Consider the following 16,511-nt stretch of genomic DNA (forward strand, 5'->3'; position numbering starts at 1 on the left):
TTTTAACGTCGTTTTTAGGTTCGCCCGTAGGAAAAATTGGATAACCTGATTACAAAAGAAGAAAACCGAGGCACCAGTCAGATTTCCTAATTGCCGCATCATGGCATGACTGTCGTGTCATGGCGTGACGCGGCGTTCCGTACCGTAACACGGTGCTTTCTGCCGTGTCGCGGAAGTCCTAAAATCTTTCCAGAGGCTTTATTTTTTTTAATCACAGTCAACTTCCTTCGATTTTTCTGAAAAAATGTGTGTGTTCTACATATGTCTTAGCCTCGGGGAATTTAAACTCTATTGACCCAAAACCGCTCATGGCAATAAGGGTTCATCCGAGTTATTAAATTCACCCAAACCATGAAGTCAAATTCGATTTAATAACGAACTTGCAAAGCCGCCCGTTGGCATACACCCTCAAGAGAGGTTGCCTTGCTAATGCGTCCAAACTCTTAACCATGGTACCCTTTTGACACCAAATAAACCTGACCATAGTAGAACATAGAACTTGACCTTAGGTTGTGAACTCTTCTTTGCATCATTGTGCCTACGTGCCCTATGTGTGATCGTTTTGATTTTAACCTTAACAAGTTTTCTTTGTCTATGGTGGTTTATTTTATAACTAACTAATGCCAATGGACCGTACTCACTTAGTAATTAGCGCAAACACTAAAAAAATAAAATAAAATAAAATTAAAAAAAAAGAAAAAGAAAAAAAACTGGAAAAAACACACAAAAACACATGGAACTGATCACCGCGCCATGGCAGAAATGCCATGTCACGGCAATCAGTGCCGCATCACGGTAATTAGTGCCGCGTCACGGCAGCTTGTACCGCAACACGGTACAGTTCGCCTTGTCACGGTGCCCAAGGAATAAGTCCAATCAGCTTATTTTTAGTCTTCCATGCTAATTTAGTCCTCACGTCAGTCATTTTGGTTACTGTTCAAATGTCTAGCCATGCGATCATACTACGAGTCTTATAACATCACTTAATCACTCACGAGTCAAGTATAGTCCACACACTTTCTTTATTTTCCGACTCGAGTCGTGTACCATGTCGCTTATGATCGTATACTAGGTACATGCACCCCTTTTTTTTGTCATAATAAAAAATGATCTCACGTGTTTTCAAATGTCTATTTTTTCCCCTTCCTTTCCTATCTGGAGTAATGAGTCAAACAATTAAATGAATTGTTTTATTTCACAGTACTTGGTCAAGGAGCACGGGTAGATTAAAACGGTTCGAGTCATTACCGCAACAATCCCTCAGATCTAAGAGGAGTTCAAAGAAAACTTCGCCATCTTCACACCACTTATCACCTTCAAACTACTTTCAGTTTGTTCCAATGGTCACTAAAGAAGATATTGAGAACATCAACAATTCCATCGAGGCACTGTCTGCCATGATGCAAACCCTCACTACAAAGGTCATCGCCATAAAGCAAAATAATGTCATTATGGCCACGATGGACAAAATCAAGGAACAAGTGAGTAAGATTTCTGAGGACTTCACCTATGTGGAGCAACCAGCCACTTCTTTGGCTGTCAAGGACAAACTACCTAAGAAGTTTTCCACCACTGACATCCCTAAGTTTAAGCCTACTGACAACCCAATGTTCCACTTAAAGGCCTTCTCTGCAACCATGGCTCTCAAGGGATTGGATGTAACACTCTTCCCTACGGTGTTCCCTCTCTCCTCAGAGCATGCTTGTCAGCAATGGTTTTATTCTCTCGATGCCAAGTACATTGCAACTTGGCAAGATGTCACCAAAAGTTTCATGAATCGCTACAAATGTAACATTAAAGCTAGAACTTCTGAGCGTGAACTCTCCATTCTCAAATAGAAAGAGAATGAAGGCTTTACTACTTATTTGAACAGGTGGTGTAACACCCCCAAATCTCCCTCTACGGAAATACTAGTATAATACATATAATTATACCGTAGAGATAGACTTAGGCGTATTACCGCCGCGTGATTACGCAAGGCTACTCAAAATACTTAACTTAATAACAAAACTTGCAGCGGAAACTCAACTTTCTTTTATTAATACTTATAAAAATAGTAACATTGTTATGAGTACTCAAATAAAGACGTAACCAACATTCCTAAACTAGGCGAAACCATTCCCGGGACTCCATATGCTCAATTATTGACTCCACCTGAAATTAGTCAACACTACTTACCATTAAGGTAAACAGGGCGAACCAAAACAAACGAGAAATACGGATTAGGAAAATATGTTAAGTACGATAATTGTAAGATAATGTAAACTCAATTTATTTGCAAACATGCTTTTAAAAATCAATTCCAATAATTAATCCAATAATTTCAAACTCATTATTCCAAAACCGATTCCAATGATTCAATATTCAATAATAATAGTTAATAAAACCAATTCCTTTATTAAGAACCAATTTCTTTTAATTCAATTCCTCACCCAAGTGTGCACACCCCCCAAGCTAGTCTCCTTATATTACAAGGCTATTCTTGAGGAAAGACCCAGTCATACAAAGTCCAAGGCCTTATCAATAAACCAAATCCGCATAGTGGGATTACCAACATGCTTATAAAGCATTAATAATAATAATTCAATGGTTCAATTAAATCCTTTTAATATCCAATAAATTTCAATATAATTCAAACTCCTTTTTAATAATTCCACATACTTTCAAAATCAAAACCTTTTAAATAGATACTTGAGAATAAAATCTCATATTAATAACTTTTCAAAATCAATAACTCTTCCTTGAAAAACCTTTTATTTAATTCAACAAGCCTTTTAAAATCAAATCCTTTATTTAAACATGATAAGTAATTCAAACCATTCAAAACATGATTTAAAAATCAATCATTCAAAATACTCTTATTAAAATCAATACCTTCAAACATAATTTATTTCAAAATCATAATTCAAATCAATTTAATTCAATCACCAATCAAATCATGTAAAACATGTTATTCAAACTAATCACTTTCAAAGGTATCTAGCCACCTAAACGTTCCTTGATCCTTGCTAGAAAAACTACACAAAAAGAACCTCAAGAACCTTGATTCCGAATATCAATTAACACTTCGCACTTTCAAAGTTCAATCACGAATACACCTTGCAAATAACATAACCATAAGGTTATCACAACATAAACTCAAATCTAATGTGCATGGACTATAAAACTCTTTTAAAATAATACTTTAATATAAAATTATAGCTTTGAAATAGGTATTTGTATTTTCGAAAACTAACCATGAAGAAGATAAAAGAACAGGATTAAAGAGAATTAAATTTTCGTAGGAAAGAATAGGCAGAACTTGCAGAGGTCATAACTCCTTCAATATAACTCCGAATTGGGTGATTCTTGAGCCTAACCTCAAGGATTTTTTGAGAGGAACAATCTTCTGTGAAACATCAATACCCCCAAAAATGACCAAAAGTTCCCGAAAACTGGCTTCAAAGGTATACGGGATAATATTTGTATGAAAAGAGGAGAAGAAAAGTATGAAAAGGTTTAGGGAAAAGAAGAATAAGAGAGAAGAAGAGAATTGGGTTTTTGGTGTGAAGAATGTGAGAGGTATGAAGGGGTATTTATAGGCTACCTCATGCAAGAATTATGGCAAGAGAATGTGGGAAGAATTATGGTAAAAAGAATTAAGGAAATTACTTGGAGAAGTGAATAAAAGAATTAAGGAAAGTTTGGATATTAAGGTGATTGTGTATACTTGAATATGGAAGGTATGTATGTCATGAAAAATAATAAGGAAATTAAAATTACTTGGGGAATAATTAAGAAGAATGAATGGCAAGAAAATATGATGATTAGATATTAAAAAGATGGAGAAATAGAATTAAGGAAAATAAGATATTTTGAGGAGATAATTAAAAATATAATTTACCAAAATAAGTCACCCAAAAATCCATCATGGTGGCTTTAGATATTTAGGGAATTAATTTGTTAGTTTTAAGGAATTAAAAATAATTGTGTAAATAATATTTATTGTATAAAATAATTAATTAATAAAATTCCAATTATTCACTAAATAAAATAACTAAGAAAATCAGATTTTCTACACATAGAAAATCCGAAAATCATAGTTAATAATTTAGGAATTTTTGGCCCTTTTAAATAAATAATAAAATATAATTTTGTTTAATTAAAATATCCGAAATATATATAAATAAGCCGGTTTTTAAAATAAAATAAATGGATAATAAATCTTATCCAAAATCCAAAAATAATAATTGAGTTATAAAATACTTTTGGCGCCAAAATTCAAAAATCATTTTGGCTCCAAAATTCAAATAGAAAAAAAAATTACTTAAAATACCCTTTTTAGAAAATACTAATTAATTAATTAATTAGAAAATACGTTTCAAAAATACGGGGTATTACAAGTGGAGGGAAACAACTGCACTCTTAGTAGATCCCCCCAAAGAAAAAGAGATGGTTCGCCTCTTCATCCATAACCTAACTTACAAGTACAAGCAACATCTCAAATTTCTGCCATTGAACACTTTCAAAGCGGTATATGATATCGGCATCAACATCGAGGACGAGCTAATGAAGACTGCTGGTAGTAACAATAACAACACTTGAAAAACAAGAAGAACTACCTTCCTTTTTCTTCGTCTTCTAAGCACGAAAATACTGCCAACAATATAAGCCAAGTTGATCTTAATGAAGTGTTAGCTCTTGATGCTCCATTGCCCAAGAAAAGGAGAACTTACACTCCTTTAAGAATGACTTATGATGCGGCCATTGATCGCCTCTATGGTCAAGGCTTGATCACACCTATTAGGCCATTTCCAGAGCCAAAACGTGAAGAAAGGAGCGCTAAATAGAATCCCAATGCCCATTGTAAGTACCATCAAGGAAGAGGTCACTCTACCGAACAATGCTGGAATTTGAAGGACGTCATTCAAGACTTAGTAGATGCCAACAAACTTCCTGTCCCTCCAGATGATAAGAAGTGACAAGCAGCAATGAAGACAAGGCGTATGGCGAGCCCTTCGCGCGAGATTTTATGATTTCTTCTTTTTATTAGTTTCCCTTTCTCCAATTCAAGTCTAGCATGGATTTCCCTTTCTGTAATTTGATAATTTTGTTATCTTATTCACCATTTTCATCAATAAATTGAGTATTCTTTACATCTCGATCATTTTCACAAAAAAAAAAAAAAAAAAAAATTCCGAACCTAACACAAGGTAAACCAATGATTTGAGGCACCTTTGCAACCCATTTTTTCCACTAACCATTCAAACATACACTCCATTTCTTGACACAAACCATTTTGAGCCTCGTCTAACGTTTGACCTTCATTTCTTCAACCTACATTCACCTAACCTTGGGATGGGAAGGTGTGCAATTTGTGTAACATTCAAAAAGCAAGTTCAAATAAAAAAAAAAAGAATAAGTAACAATGTCTAAAGGCAATTGTTCAAATGTCTTGGATACGAACATGTCTCGAATTGCGTCTCTCATCAAGTGCTTGGTACCGTGCCTGAGAAGCATGAATGCTAAGTGAGTGATGGACCGCATGATCCGAGATTGCCTACATTGATTCAAAAGAATGAAAAAAAAAGAAAAGAAATTCAAAACAAAAAAATATATGAAAATGAAACTTTCAAAGTCCAATACACAATTGCATATCTTGGGGGCTTCTCTCAGGTTTTGAGCCTTTTACCTCTTTCTTCCTTAAACCATCAGCTTAACCACATTACAACCCTTTAAAGACCTCTTTGAGGTGTACACACACTTATGCAAATTTCAGTTAGAGCTATGTTCGGCCTTATTCCTAATGGATACGTAGGCAACCTCACATTGAGGTGCGGCCACATTCATATGCATGATTGAGTCAAAGAATATCCAATGCTTATCCCTATGACCCTATCCATCTAGAGCTAGACTTGGGGGCTTGAACCCACATCATTTAGCCTACCTAGCCTAAAAAGTCACCATCTCGACTCTTCACACATCTTTTTCCATCACCATAGCCTTTGCAGCCTCACCTTAGTATCACTTTCACACACTTCTTTCACACATACATAGCCATATCATCTTTCCCTTAGGAACCCTTTATCATGAAATCTTGTTTCCTAACCGCGCATGCTTCATCATCTTTCAAGACAACATTCATTAGAAGAAACATTATATACTTGCTTAGCTTCTTGACCTGAGCAATGTTCATTGTTTCACGCATCGCATATTGTGCTGAGCAACATTTATATATCAATGATTTGTAATCGTACAAAGCATATCGTGCTTAGATCCTTGACCTAAGAAACGTTCATTATGCAATAATCACTTCATCTACATACGTGCTTAGCTTCCATACCTTAGTGACGTTCGAGATCGTTTCTTTACACTACATATGATGCTTACCTCCATGACCTAAGTTCATTCATTTCTCGTGTCACATGATGTAATTGTCCTTAGCCTCATGGCCTAAGAACATGCATCATGCATACATTATTTTCAAGACAAGCAATTCAATCCATACGATTCATTTTGTCTTGCTTAACGAGGAAGTTCAAAACTTCTTCCCTTTTTCATGTCTTTTCTTTTGAGGAAGTTCAAAAACTTTTTCAAATTTTTTTCATCGAGGGAAGTTCAAAAGCAAAACTTCATTTTTCACATATTTCTTTTTTGGGAGAAAGTTGGTACCCTTCACTCATGACAAAAAAGACAGAAAATTTTTGCAACAAATATGCCTTTTGCTCTTTCCCTAATACATACTTAGGGTCTGTTCTCTTCAGCTTATTTTCAGTTCAATTCAGTTCCATTCAGTTCTTATCTTTATTTCCTTCTCTCATAAAATATTTAGTTCAGTTCAGTTCAGTTTAGCTCCAATAAGTTCAGTTCAGCTCATTTCAGTCAATCAGAACAGGCCCTAAATATAATAACAATAATGCTTTTAGAGATACTCTCAATGTTTCTCAAGAAGAAAAATTATGGCTCACCCAAAATTCAGCGCAATACACATTCTGGCCCTGAATTTTTATAAACTTCACCATTTGGGTAATGACTTTTTTTTTTCCACTCTTAGGATACTAATCGACGGGTTCAGAAGTTATGTACTTTAACTTAAACAACTTAGTACATTGGGTTAATGTTAAAAAAAAAAAGCTTAAATTAAGATTTTTCATATGTAAATTGAGGCAAATTGATATGAAATAACGAAGGATTTGGTTATTTTTCAATGATTTATCCAATAACAAAACCATAATTGTGTGGAAGGTGAGCAATCAATGACAAGGTTAAATAAAAGAGCAAAGTAGAACTTATCACATCAAGCACAAAGTTAATTGTAACAAAGATCTTAAATCTAAGCCAACACAAAGTATAGCTAATATTAAAGAGAAATCACTAGGCCAAGATTACAAACAATCACAAATATTATGATAATCACAAATTTCCTTACTTTAAAATCTCCATTTTACCCCTAATTATATACTATTAAAGGAAATAATTAAAGTATTCAACCGCCATGATAATGGCTAAGACTTTTATTAAAAAAAATAACACAACAAAAGTCTAACTCAAAACCTTGTAATATAAACCAAAATTTAAAGTCCTGAGCAAATAAAATCACTTCAATCAAAACAAATAAAATACAAGTTGGAACCATCACGCCTCAAAACCTAACTTAAGTTTAAATCTCAAATCCGAAGAAGTTGACTGTAGTTGTGATGTCTTGGTGCATATATGGTTACATATACTTAATTGCTAGTCAACTAGGCACCTTTCCTTTGCAGCTAGCTAGAAATACACTGGTTGATGTTGTTTTGATGATTCTCCACACTTATTGAGATTAGTATTTTAAGGCTAATCTGTGGGAAGAAAAAACTTTTATTATTTAAAAATGTTAATGTTCTTGTTGCTTGGGATTAGGTATGTGGAGGGAAGAAGTTTCGTGGCATTGGTTTGAAGGATGAAATCTCTTGGAATAAGGCTGTCTTAGGAAGATTGATGACGCTAGTGGCTATGAAAGCATATGTCTTTTGGGTGAAGGAAAGTGACCGATGAGGTAATTCTCCACTTAGAACTTCTAGTTGGAGTTGAAAAATGTAGCAAAGTGAAAAAGGAGCTATATGAGGGTTTCTTGCAACTGAATATATGTTGGGCATGTGTATAAGGCTTCCAAGGGCTATAATTGGATGCACATGCATTTTCTTGCAGTGTCCTAGTGTGATTGGGTGTGGAATGGATACAAAATTCCAAAGTACTCTTTTATAGCTTGGGTGACTACACTGAACAAAATAAAAACCAGAGATAAGCTTGTCAAGTTTGGCATATGTAGTAAAGTTCATTGTTTACTACCTGGTTTGCATGAAGAATCAAATTCTCTTTTATTCTTCCAATGTCCTTATTCTAAGTTTCGCTATAAGATTATATGTGTTTAAGTGGAAGTCAGTGTAGGAGCCAGGAATTTCAAGTCAAGGGGAAAAATGGACACCGCTTAGTTTTTAATAACAATGTTAGAACATATTAATACTAAAATAGTTAAAGTTTTATAACTCAAAAAATCCATAATAGGGATTACCTAGTAAAAAAAAAAAAACGTCATATACCAATTCTTCCTCCGTAAAACAATTATTTTAAATTAATATATGGAGTGATGGTTAAGAAAAAAAAACAGAAAATAATAAAGAAAATAAAATAGCTTTAAATAAATATATGCAGCTATCCTTTTAAAATAAAAAAGTGTATATGGATATACAACGATTGTTAAGGAAAAAAATAGGAAAAAATAAATAAAATGGTTTCAGCCAGGATCAAACCCCACCCTAGTCCTTTTGAAAAAAAAGCTCATCTTACTAACTAAGTAGACAATGAGTAATTGTTTGATAAATGTTGCGGGTTTAAACTTATACTCCGTATATAGTTATTTTGTAATTATTCAAAAATAAGAGTTTTAAATGATACCTGGGAGTGGTTTGATCCCGTGATCACAAGCTCCTCAATTGGTAGGGCTGAGCAAAACTATCAGAAAAATCTGAAAATCCAATTCACATCCGATCCTAAAATTATGGATATCTGCTTATATCAATGCCTATGGGCTGGGGTGTGGATGACATATTTGTATCAGATTGTATGCTTTGGTGGATGGTTTGTGTGATTTTTGAACTTTCATGAACTCCTGACCGAGCCATCTGTTATTCTTATGCTTTAGTCTAAATTAGTGGGAGAATTACTCTGCATTAAAATAATCCAAATATCTCTGTTCTCTATTCTACTGCTGTTATTTCATTGCATAATTTGTAATGTTAATTGTATGCTAGGAATTGAAATCAGAGAGCAGAGCAATCTAAGTACACAAAGAAAAAATAGCAAACTGTTGATATGATGAATTGCTAATCAGAATAATCAACAATAAACTCTCCTTCTTTTGAGAGGAAGGAAGCTCTCCAAAACTTCTTACTACAATTTTTTAGATGCCTTCTCATCATTACCACTTCATTATTTTTAATAGATTCCCCCATAACAAACTAATAACAACCCAGCCTGAAATTACTCTATTACCCCTCCCCATGACAGAATCTAGTAACAGATTTCTTCCAGCTCATCTCCAGGTTGTTGTAGTAGCTTTCTTAGGCCTTCTTCTCGTATATGTAAATTGCACCTTGGGCCTGGGCTGGTTTCTTGCATTGTATAATACCATTAAAATTTTACTTTAATAGAGAGGCGAACTTAGCTAGTGTTGTAATGTTGTTTTATCCTTTGATTAATTATACTCTATCTTTTGGAAGCTTCAACATGTAAAACCACTGATCTGACTCAAGTTCCTCTGATTGGGCCTTTGGTCACTCCTGTTAATGTCTCACAGCGAGTCTTGCTTATTTATGTGTCATTGTTTCACTATAAAGAAGCTTTTATAGAGTGTTATATTACATGACTCTTATCCCCAAATTTTGTAACCCTGAATAAGAAATTGATTTCAGACCAATTGCATGTTGCAATGTGGTCCATATGATCATTACTAAGATGATAATTATGATATGCAATAGATTGAATGAAATTTTGCTTTAACCTGTGGAGAATACTCGAGGGACTTCTATGTAAGTGAGAACAACTGTGAAAGAATGCCATGATGATAGTGAAGGACTTAGTTCATGAATACTAAGATCAGTAGAGCACTAACCTCTCAAATGTTGGCTAGGTTGTTGTAATCAGTGATTTTTATCTGTACAATCATATTTTACTAGTTTCCCCTCAATCCAATTACCAATTTTTACATTAGTTCTTCTAATCCTTTTTCTAATTTCCCTAAAATCTCCCTGTCAATCTTATTTATTGTAGTGCTAATACCTTTTCTTTATATAATTTTTAATTTCTCGACACACTAGTAGAAAGACTTCCTTGCTGTTCTCTTCAATGGTCTCTTGTCAATGGACTGACATTCTTCCCTTTAAATTGTTCTGTCATTGCTAGATGTCTGGCGCTCGTATGGGCCGTTGCCTGGTCATTTTCACATCTTTCTCCTGTTTGGTATTTATCTTATTTATTGTAGTTCTTCTAATCCTTTTTCTAATTTCCCTAAAACCTTATGCTCTTGCTATTTATCTTGCTACTGTTAGTATTACCAGTGAATGTGCTACTTTGTGCTTTTACAATGTTCTTGATATAATGATAAATGGAACTTGATTAAGGAACCTTGAATTGAAAATACCCTTTATCATTTGACTCACTTTCTAAAAAGGGCATAATAAGCTAATTTTCTTCGTGCCTTAGCTCATTGTTAACTAATGAAATTATGCCTGGCTGATTGGGAAAATAGCCTTATTTATTTGTACCATGTATCCCCCTAAAGGGACAAAGTAAAAGTACCTTAAGGCTATACATTATCTGATAGTAGTGTTAATTGCATACTTATTTCATTGAAGATGTATTCACTGTTTGCTATAAAATGGAAAAAAGGGGGGATGTTCTATTGATCTGATATCTTTATGTGCTGGTTCATGTATTATGAAATGCATAGACGTGTAGTTATGTAGATTTTGATTGTTGAAGTTGAAGTTGAAGTTGTGGGTGGTTTTATGTATAATTCAAGGGACCAAACTACAAGAACCTTGATGATATTTCCAATGTGAGGTATTATTATACTTTTATGTTTTTTCCTTCATTTAATGTTATAGAAATGTCGAAAATTTGAGGTTGTTTTGTTTTTTTAGCTTGATTAGTAGAGATTTAAAGGTTGTTAATTTACATTTTTGGGTCTTTATAATCAATTTGAGTAGGCAATGATCTTTATTCTTTTAGAATTTGGAATACAAAACATTCTTTATTCTTTTGGAGGGGTTATATGAAGAATTGAAGACCATTTGAAAGACAAAAAAAATAAGCAATAATTTACATTGAAACAACCTAATTCCTTCTACCAGTTATTGCAGCGAGTCGGTCAATTTGCTGTTAATTATTTATTTATTTATATATATTTTTTGTTTGATGAACAAATGATTTATGGCATTATGGGAGTGATCGAACAGTCTGTCCTATAATTTTAAGCATAATATTGCTCATTAATAGTACTATCTTAGGATGTTACATCCTTAATTTTAAGGGTTTGCTGATTAAATGATGAGATGTGGTGCATACTACTTCCTGATTGATCATGAAAATTGTGGTTTGGATTGTGCTAACTTGATTATTTTCAGCACTCAATCAACTGGGTGGACCCTAATGTCATATGAAATTTGAATCTTCTCTGTTAATTTGAATAATCGTTTTGTGATGTGTTTTTGAATTTTCATGTACCCATTTTGTGTTGTGCTTGCTTTTGTCTACTCTTTTGTGCAATAGGCTTTATATAATTGGCCTTGGGTATTCATAAGTTTTCGACACGATTTGGTTGATGCTGAAATGCTAATAGTAGCATTGAATTGAGATTTTTGAGTCTTTATATAATCTTTATTCTTTTAGAGTTTGTAAATACACAATATCCTTATGCAGCACAAGTCACAGACAAAAAAAAAAAAACTCAAATCCCCAAAAATCAAGCTTTTAAATGAATTACTCAATTAGAATACACAATTTGTAAAAAATTAAACTACACACTGTTTCAAATCATCAGACTAATCAAATTATAGACTATTACAAATTCTTTTGAAAATTTTGTTTTCCATAGAAACATCAGTATTAGACTAATCAAATTATCTCATTCAAAAGAATTCAACTTAAATCCCATAAATAGAAAGGTACCATTTAATTATTAAAGCATGAGCACAGTAAATGTAACAAGATAAACAAATTAAAAAGAAACCCAGAAAGAAGGAGAGTAAATCAGGGTATTTAAAAAAAAAAAGGAGAGTTAATCAGGGAAGCTGGCCCAAAAGCATTGGGACTATTGTTTTCTTTATTTTCTGGGAGTCTATGAAATTTGTAAAATCATTGAAAAAAGGTTACCCAAAATCAAAATTAGAGAGGCACAGAAATGGTCAATAAAAAACATGCTTCCTCGATGGGTGGCATTTGGTGAGACTAAACTTGCTGACAGTGGAATTGATTTAAAATTTAGAATTCTGATGCTTTTCTCCATGGTTTCCTCTCTCTAGCCCATGTTTGTCCTCAACCAGAAGTTGCACGTTCTGACATTTGTAACATTTCCTTTTGGCAGAAAATGATGATAGGACTTCCACATGTGAACTTGAACTTGGCCAGTACAGAGCAGCCCAGTTCAGAGATGCAATTGAGAAATCATATTGCTTTGAGTTGTTCATTGGTATGTTAATTAGTAAAGTTGCCAGTGAATTTGTAGTTTTATATTCTTTCTCATCTATGCAATTAAGTCAAAAAAGGTTTCACATTGGCATTTGACAAATTGACACTCTCGTCTGAGCTATATCTAGCATATTTTCATTTTTCTCTATCACTATATAGCTTGATACCACTTAATCTATTACATGACTCAACTTTTCCTGCTATTTGAATTTTTGGTGGACCTTAGTTGGTGTTGTGTTCATTGCCACTGATAGACCATCAAAATTGATGCATAAACATCAAAATTCTGAAAAATACAGATGAAAGAATAAACATCAAGATTGAGAAATTGGCTCCCACCATATATCATAAATTATAATAACAAATAGTGTTTCTATGAAAAACCAATAATTACAAACTATAGGAGTATTATTCACATTTAATTTCCTGCCAAATTTCAAAGTTGTGCTCTTACTACTCCTTACATTGGGAAAAATAATTCCCTGTATATGTATTCCAAGTGATCATTGGTGCTAAAACTCAACTCACCATAGCATAAGATTGATGTCATCTAATTTATACACTTATATAATGTGATATTCAATTTGCAATCACCTAGATAATTTTAATTCAAAGCAGGTAATCCCTCTAATTGTACAACCATATAGATTGAAATAAATTCCTATGAACTAAAACACCTACATGTATAAATTTATTAGCCGATACTGTTCCTTGCTGAACACACTGCATAGATACCGTCATAACGGTCTGTTTTTGTGCCTTTTAGTGAAACAAGCCACTAACCATCTGGGACCTATGTAAATATGCAATTATTTTAAAATCGGGACTATATGATTTGCTTTTGTTATTCCTTTGATTACCAATATGCTGCAAGTGGCTTCTGAATCAACTTTTGTCCTTTTTTTTAGGTGTTGCTGCAATAGGCTATTTGCTCTTGCTTAAGGATCTAAGTTTATGCCCTACCTCCATTGTGCCTACTGCCTAATTGATGGGTAATTGGTTTGGTTTTTCTTATTTACTGCTTGGTTTGAAGACCTTTTACTTCCTTATTCCAAGTTTATACTGTTAGGTTTGCTTTTCCTTACTTTGTGTGATACCCTCTCCCTTCACCTCACATACATTATTCGAGCTCTTGTATAGTTTTTATTGAGGTTTGTTCCATATCACCCTTTGTTTTTAAAGAACTTGCTGCATGAAAGTACGGTTCGTGCTGGCATAATCAGTGCTTAGCCTGATTCTAAACATAATCAAATCTTTGATTAATGTGCGCCTTAGTAGAACTTTTCGTTTTCCCTACCTGCTCTTTTGGCTATTATCCTTGCTATTGACTATTGACTCATAGAGACAGATACTTGCCAGTTGCCAGGAAAATCTGCCAAACACGAGGTCTTGCTGTAGTGAGCGAATATGTAGTGTCCAGTCAATGTCTCAATCTAGTAGCTTATGCTGAGGTTTTGCTTTCAAAATTTGATTTACATTCAACTACCTTATTTTCTCATACATTTAGCCTAAACAATCAACAAAAAGCCTAATCCAAAAGGCACAAAATAACTTATTCTGCAGGGAATGCAAAAGCCTTTTTTTTTCCTGATCAAAGTTGGTCACAACAGGGCTGTCACAAAGAAATGTTCTTCAATGGGCTTTAAAAGTTACTGAAGTAGAGCCTGAAAATGCAAAATGCTCCCAGAAACCAAAGAAGAGCAAAGCCTCTGCTCCTTTGCCTGCTGCTATTTTACCTGAAGAAAACGATACTGCAGAATGTTCCCAAAAACCTCTAGACGCTGAACAACCAGCTCTTGGTGTTGCAGAATGTTCCCAAAAGCGCTAGACACTGAAGAATCATCTCCTTTGCCTGCTGGCCTTTCTGTTGATGAGTGAAGAAACAACTCCTGTAAGCTATAGAATGCTGCTAAGCCAATGCCACCATGCTTAACTTGCATCTACATTCTACAATACTATGTAATGTTATCTTTTGTGTAATATAACATACCGCTTTTGCCGGTGGCATATTAGACTTATTTTTGTTTGTATTCAGGTTAGCATAGATAGTGCCTCTAGAACATCGGGGCTTATTACATGAATATGGGCAATGGTCCGTGTTGCTAGCAAACACACCTACCATCTTTTGTGATGTGCCCTAGCTGCATTGTATGGAACATGTTATTTGATTGTTGTAGGGAATATTTCAAGCCATCCCACACTGTGAGCCCCACTACGATCATACACTTAAGCATGGTGGCGTCCAAAGGGAAGGAAGCTAGAGTAAAAGAGTCGTCAACAACTTTAGGAACTTATAAACCGTTCACAGGGTGAAGGTTACACCCCTTAACGATCTAGGAGATCGTTAACTCCAATATGTCTGGAACCATGACTGGAAGTTCAGGGATGAAGGCACAAATCCAACCTAAAAAAGATTGAACCTACCCTAAAAATAGGCCTCTACTTTATTCTTCTTATATCCATGTGCGCTTTCTGACTAACATGCAATCAATAGATTAACCCTAAACTTGTTTATCTATGTTGGTTGAATATTAATGCACAAACAAACCTATTATTGGCGATCACTTGAATTATAATCATATTAGCCTAAACAAGATTATTAATTATCTTATTAAGCGTGATTACAAGTAAAAATTCCCTTTAAACATGCATAAAAGGCGTGATCAAGCAATAACAATAATAATAAATATAATATCAAGCAACATAATAACAATCATCATCATAATAATATTCTCAATCTCATTAAAGCATAATATTAGCAAGATCCTAGGCATGATACTAAAAAGATTAATAACAAACCCTATCATGTCACTAAACGTTAAAGATCAGTTAGCCCTAGCATGACACTAACATAATAGAAGAAATAAGAAGCATCATACATGATACTAGAAATATTAGTCAACCCTAAACATGATACTAGGAATCATAAAGACATCCTAACATGAGACTAGGAATTAAAACAATCAAAGCATGATTTCTATATCAAAAGATCAATAAAACAATTAAAGTACTTACTTCGATGCCTCGTACCTCTTTCTAATAACAAAATACACACGTTAGTAACTTCAAGGAAAATAATAAACAAACAATTAAATCAAATAAATGAAATAGGGATTTGGAACCAAACCCTCATAAATTATCAACCTTTCACGTCTAGGGCGAAGGCAACTTCGAACTTGGCTAGGTGTGTCTAGGAACTTGTGAACGCGGTATGATGTATTTTGAAAAGGGCTAGGCTTAGAAAAAGAATAGAGAGAGAATAAGCTTTAGCTTAGAGAGAGAAAAGAGATGATTGGTGATTGTTGATGATTGAAAAAGGGGTGATATGACCTCTATTTATAAGGAAAAAAGAGGGTCGAAGGAAAAGAAAAGAATTCGAATCGTAATAAAACTCGTCGGTCAGCAGTTTTTGCATATTTTATTTTTATCATAACTTTTGATCCAAAAGTCTAAATAAGTCATATAATATGTCGTTGGAAATCTCTTGAAGTCCACTTTCCAACCCAATAAAAATCAGATTAAAATATTTTGTATATTAAAAGATATGGCCGAAATAGTGGGACGGTGTCAGTTTTGGATAGAGTTTCGTATTCCTTTTATATCTTTTTCGTTATAGCTCGGAATTAATATTGTAATATATCATTGGAAATTTTATTTCAAGATCTATCCAACCATATAAGATTTGGATAAAAATTATGAGGCACTAAAATAATATCTAACTGTCTTTGAACATCTTTAAATTCGAATAGAATTAGGACTTAAAAAAGGAAAGTTTTTATTCAATTTCAAATTCTTTAATTTTATCT

The sequence above is a fragment of the Chenopodium album genome, chromosome 14 (genome assembly GCF_948465745.1).
Source record: "Chenopodium album chromosome 14, dcCheAlbu1.1, whole genome shotgun sequence".
In the NCBI taxonomy this organism is placed as follows: domain Eukaryota; kingdom Viridiplantae; phylum Streptophyta; class Magnoliopsida; order Caryophyllales; family Amaranthaceae; genus Chenopodium; species Chenopodium album.